Source organism: Staurois parvus, unplaced genomic scaffold, assembly GCF_062004578.1.
Source record: "Staurois parvus isolate SC_StPar_1 unplaced genomic scaffold, SC_StPar_1.0 ptg000561l, whole genome shotgun sequence".
Lineage (NCBI taxonomy): Eukaryota > Metazoa > Chordata > Amphibia > Anura > Ranidae > Staurois > Staurois parvus.
The window spans coordinates 4,156,677-4,162,676 of record NW_028318357.1 but is presented as its reverse complement, the minus strand read 5'-3'; the positions used below and the strand labels follow the sequence as shown (position 1 = coordinate 4,162,676).

The 6,000-nt window shown below is 41.7% G+C and overlaps 1 protein-coding gene across 1 annotated transcript in view; it reads left to right on the top strand.

The window, feature by feature from the left end:
- Nucleotides 1–1,165: 1,165 nt before the first annotated feature.
- Nucleotides 1,166–6,000, top strand: part of HTR1E (5-hydroxytryptamine receptor 1E) — a 137,896-nt gene continuing 133,061 nt past the window's right edge. The window contains exon 1 of the mRNA XM_089691325.1: nucleotides 1,166–1,593. The gene's annotated coding sequence lies outside the window, so the exon portion shown is untranslated. The remainder of the gene's footprint in view (nucleotides 1,594–6,000) is intronic.

The following is a 6,000-nucleotide window of genomic DNA, read 5'->3' as shown; positions in this document are numbered from 1 at the left end:
AGGTATCGCTCATGTGGCCACAGGGCCATGCAGCAGCACAATGTCACTAGCTATGTCCACGGAACACAGCCGATGACAGATCACTACACTGGCCCGTTGCCAATGTCATGTGATTGCTGTTATCAATCACAGCAGGTCACATGACTTGTGCATACAATGGATGGCTTCCTTTCATGCCATCCATTGTATACAATTGTGTTGTTAGCTGTGACTGGTCCCAGCGATCACATGGTACAGACACGGCCAATCACAGCCCATCTGTATCATGTGATAAGCTTTGCCCAATCACAGCTAATCACAACAAAAGACTGAATTAATCAGTTTTTGATTGCTAATATCAATTAAATACATTGGTATCAGCACTCATAATGTGTAAAAAAAAAAAACTTGACCACTTGCCCACAGTAGAACAATGTTACTATGGTAACGTTGTATTGCTCTGGTCACAGTGTGTTGAAAAAAAATAGTAAAATAAAGAAAAAAATGTAGTAAAAAATAAAATGAAATAATTTTTTTTAACATACTAACGTACAAAAACTGTAGCCCCTGACTTTTAAAATACAGTCACTTACCTGTCCCTCGGTCCAGCGGTGTCCTCACCACGGCTAATTTCACCGGTCATCTTCTCTCCCTGGCGCCGGCATTTTCAGTGTGGGCATCCGGCTGTGACAGCTTGCCCACTGCACGTGCGCAAGCAGTGCTGTGTTTTGTGAGTGGCTCCGTAGTCTTCTGGGACCTGTCACATGTCCCAGACGACTACGGGGACAACGACAAATCCTGCTTCTGGTCACCTAGGCGAAGTGGGAGCGGGTACCTATCAAATCTGGGTACCCGCTCCCCAAAGATGCCAATCCTTAATGGTGAGTGGGGGGGCAAAGGCTTAAAGCGGAACTTCCCCTTTTGGGTGGAGCCATGCTTTAATATTATATTTCCAATCACTTTAAAAATACATACTGATTTTACCCGAATTTCGTGTCAGTTTATATCAGGAGTTCCCACTTTTGCAGGGAAGTCAGTTGTCCCAAGATCTCCCTCCTACTGACACCTGTTACCTGTCATTCTGCCCTCTTCCATCTTTGGATCAGTGGTCCCTGGCTTAGGAATGAACAGTCCAATGCACACAGATAGCCTGATGTTCTGCTACCCAGACAGGCCATCCAGTATCTGTGAGCAGCTCTGATCGTTAGAAGCAGCAAGGACCCAGAAGAGGGATGAAAGGATCGCTGCTGTTCCAGGCAGGCACCTTGTCCTTCACTCGGCTTCTCTCCGCTCAGCCCCCTAGTGGCCAATTTGCGTCTAATCTCCTGCTAATGTAATCAGTGGAGTGTGGAGTGTGCCTTCAGTCCGCTCTGTGCTCTGAGGCTCAGCGCTGCTGCTTACAACGGCTGTCACATCACCTGCCTTCCTGGAAAGACAACGATCCACTCTTTGTACATGGCTCTTCTCTCCTGTGGATTACTGATGTGAGGCTGGATTTTTGGAGGCTTACACTTGTGTTCAGCTAGAGAAGCTTTCCAATTGATGTACATTGCAAAGCTGTAACGATGTGAGATCATTCAGAGTGTGGAGCTTACCACAGGTTCCTGACATCAGGTAAGATCTGACAGGTAAATCCTTCTGTCTATGGACTGATCGTCTGTGATCACTCCATTCCATAGCAGTGATAAGATTGTAGATAGTCATGTGTGTGGAACAGGTATTCAGTGACACTGGAAAGAAATGCAGAGAACTTAGTACTCGGATATCATTAGCATGCCTGTATGTTAAATGTCACTCATTGTCATTTCTTCAGGATCAATAGTAAACCTTAGATGCAATGTGTACTTACCGATTTGACATTTTATATATGAAACAATTTTTGCATCTTATGAAATTGTACCAAAGATAACTTGACAAGATCAGAGATTTGTGTTCATTCGCTAACATACCTCAGTGTGGTTTCTAAAGGTATTCATGAAGTCTTTATTAAAGAAACCAGCAGGACCTAACTTCTTACAAGACTTTCTAGGCATTTAGGTTCTCCCATAGCAGAAAACCTTAGGCGATAATGATGTAAGTATATGATCTTCTCCTTTTGGTTCTACTAATGTTCTTGTATTGTTTTGCAAGCAGATATTTAAATACATTTCAGTGCAGTGCATTTGACAAACGTGGACAAAGAAAATATACTTTATTGTCATTGTAGACATACAATGACTTTGTAAGCTCTAACGAGCAGGGCCCTCTGATTCCTGTTGTACCAAATTGTATTGTAACAGTAATGTCTACCTTCATTTTGTAAAGCGCTGTGTAAACTGTTGGCGCTATATAAATCCTGTGTTATAATAATAATAATAATATATTAAATAATTTATCATATTTATATTTACTATAAACAATAATTATAATTACTGCTTCTTGAAACACAGAAGTAACACACTGATGGATGTGCATTTTAAATGAATTAAACTATATATATTTTTATTTGTAAGGACATTTTCTTGTACATATGTGGCACATGGATCTGACACTGGCGGAGCACCCCCAATTACCAATACTCTGAGCACGTGGCCCATTTACTAGGTATAGCTTTGTGTTGTGCCTCTCGGATATTGCATGCATATCTGGCCACATCTGGACATGAAATCACACTGGATCTCCCTGGTAATGGAATGTTTAGAGTGCAGGTGGAACACTGCTTTAGTAACGTGTACTGGATTCGCAGCTACTAGCCATCCTTATGAGAACTATCCAATGAACAGGTTTAAAATATATGTGCTTTAGTAATTCAGCTCTTGAGAAAAAAAAAACTTAACCTTGTAACCTGCATTGGCTTAAAGGACACTTTGACATGGCATGAGAAAGGCATGGTTGCTCCTGTCGACTGGGAAATGCTAGGTGCCAGGCTGTGTCTGGCTTCAGTATTTATGAGTCATACAGCCAAGCAGTAAATCAGAGAAAAGCCTGAAGCTCTTATATCTGTGCTTTAGAGCAGAGGTCTCCAAACTACAGCCCTTTGCTTGCTTTTATCTGGCCCATGGAGCACTATTCCGTCCACTGACACCAATAATCGGGCATGTGTCCTCCCGCTGACACCAACAATTGGGCATTTATCCTCCCCACTGACATCAGCAATTGGGTATGTGTCCCCTCACTGACACCAGTGAAGGGACACAATTCCTCCCAATGACACTAACAATTGGGTATATGTCCTCCCATTGACACCAATGAAGGGGCACAGTCCTCCTAATGATACCAACGTTGGGGCACTATTCCTACCACTGAATGAGGCACCATGACATTGTCTGCTCCCACTGGTTCCAGTCCGGTCCCCCTATAGTCTGAAGGACAGTATACTGGCCCTTTGTTAAGAAAGTTTGGAGACCCCTGCTTTAGAGCATCAAAGAAATAGGCGAACAGCTTTTTCTGAAGGTGAGGGCAATGACAGCCTACATATTTTCCTTATGGTAGCTTCTCTTTCAAAGGGATGTGTATGTGGATATAGGTAAAGAGATTCATTTTCCGATATATATATAAAAAAAACTCTTTCATTCAGAATAGTAATGTGTATGAACACCGAACTCTAGAGAAAAAAGTCTAAGAAAAAGTAATGCGCTTGCTAAAAATGACTGGCCTCATTACTATTCTGAGATATGTCCGGGTGAAACCAAGCATTGGAAGTACAGTTTCTCCTGACTGCATGTTGAAAACAGTGTGGGGTCTATGAAGGCATTTTACAAAGATCAAATCACTACATTTTCTATGTTTGAGAAGCTGTACCACCATCTCAGAATCTCTATGCCTTATTCACCAACAAGAAAATCAAACTTTTTGAAAACAAAAATTAACATGGGATGATCAGTGCTGGGATCATGCCTGCAATCTTTATTTTATTAGGAACCTTCTTGTGTAGCATCACATTTTATTACTGCTTTGAGGTTTATGTGTTTTTTAAATACATTCAATTTTTCAAAAAGTGCTTCTAAACATTTTTCTATTTAGTTTTCTTTATTGTCCTATCAGTGCTGACTGTATACACCTACAAGAGTGTTACAATGAAAGCTGTCATAGGCAAGCTTGTTCATTCTTCACAGTCCAGCTATCTTGGAGCAATTCGCCTGTCATTACACTGGGAGTGGGATGGAAAAACGCAGACTGTTATATGAGTTAAAGCACATGTTGTGATTTTGAAGTCAAAACATTTTTCTCCTACCTAATACACAAACACTGAATTCAGGTTGGAACTGATCTCGAAGGTAAAAGCTTATACCAGTAACAGCCTATGTTCTTGTACTGAGTTATAATGGCATATTCTGCCACTTTGGGACCAGTCCAAGAAGGTCCTATTGCGGAGCCCCACCAAAATCACTCTCCCCTGTGGTCTAGGATACCCAATTTATGACGTAGCAGTGATGTCTAACACTAACAAATTCCTAATTGAAGCATGTATAATGCTTTAAAAACTTATATTTTATAACCTTTAATATTTAGCATTTTGGCATACTAATAGTACAGGTTGCAAGCCACATGGATAGAAGTCCAATATCTTCAAGGTGCACATTGGTCCTGATCAGGGGTGGACTGACAACTCATGGGGCCCCCGAGCGATAGGAAATCATGGGGCTACTGTGTCCTTGCCCACAGTCAAACCACACCCAAAAAAGCATATGAAAGGTACCAGAGGCATCTCATGGGGCCACCTACTGACCCCGGGCCCTCGGGCAGTGCCCGGGTGCCTGAATGGTCAGTCCGCCCCTGGTCCTGATGGATGGTGCTGACCCCTGTACAGACATATAAGCATTTCCTAGGACATCTCTTATGATACAGATATTTTATAATCTGTGATATTTTGCATTTTGGCTTACTGATAGTACAGATGAAAGCCATATGGATAGAAGTCCAATATCTTCAAGATGCTGCAATGGTCCTGATGGTTGGTGGTGACCCCTGTACAGACATATAAGCATTTGCCAGGACATCTCTTATGATACAGATATTTTATAATCTGTGATATTTTGCATTTTGGCTTACTGATAGTACAGATGAAAGCCATATGGATAGAAGTCCAATATCTTCAAGATGCTGCAATGGTCCTGATGGTTGGTGGTGACCCCTGTACAGACATATAAGCATTTCCCAGGACATCTCTTATGATGCAGATATTTTATAATCTGTGATATTTTGCATTCACCTACAAATTACACAGGTTGCATGCCATATGTCCAAAATCTTCAAGGTGCTGTAGTTGATTGGAGGGATGGTGCTGTCCACTGTGCGTACATTAAAATTTCCACCAGCTCATCTCTCATACGATTATCCGCCTTTGTTTAGACATGAGTAAAAATAATACCAGCCAACATTACAGGACAATCCAGGACCCCTTTCTTAAGGCATAGGGAAAAGGTCCCTGCATGGTCTCAGTATGTTGATGGGCAATGCTCTTATCATTGATGCCTGAATAAAGATGATTACTCTTGCTGAGAGGTGTCCTGGTAGAATATAAGAAATTCTGTCTGAACCCTCTGCACACTGCTATATACCATTTCTAGCAAACTTTGCAATAAAAAAACAGGGATTTTTTTAGTTCACACATATTGAAATACATGTTTAAACTGGCTAAATTCATCAAAGTAATCCCTCTCTAGCCAGTCCCTAACCTGCTCTGCAAAATTCAAATGCTGCAGTGGATATTGTGGCTATATAGGGCGGATAGACAGAAGTTAGAGGAGAGTTACAGCTTTAGGTCTGGCCACTGACCTGCAATGGAATAGAAATATGAACTATCCCTGCTCAAATCCCATTTGCTTGCATCCACCAGTTGCTATAGGGGTGCGACCACACTAGAAATTCTAAATGAACGATCTGCACACTGCAATATACCCTTTCTAGGAAACTTTGCAATGAAAACAGGGTATATCTTATTTCTGTTGCATTTCAGGCCAGTGGCCTGTCCTGCACCTGCAGCTCTCCTCCAGCTTGTGTCTATTTGCCCCATATTGGCACTTTATCCACTGTAGCATT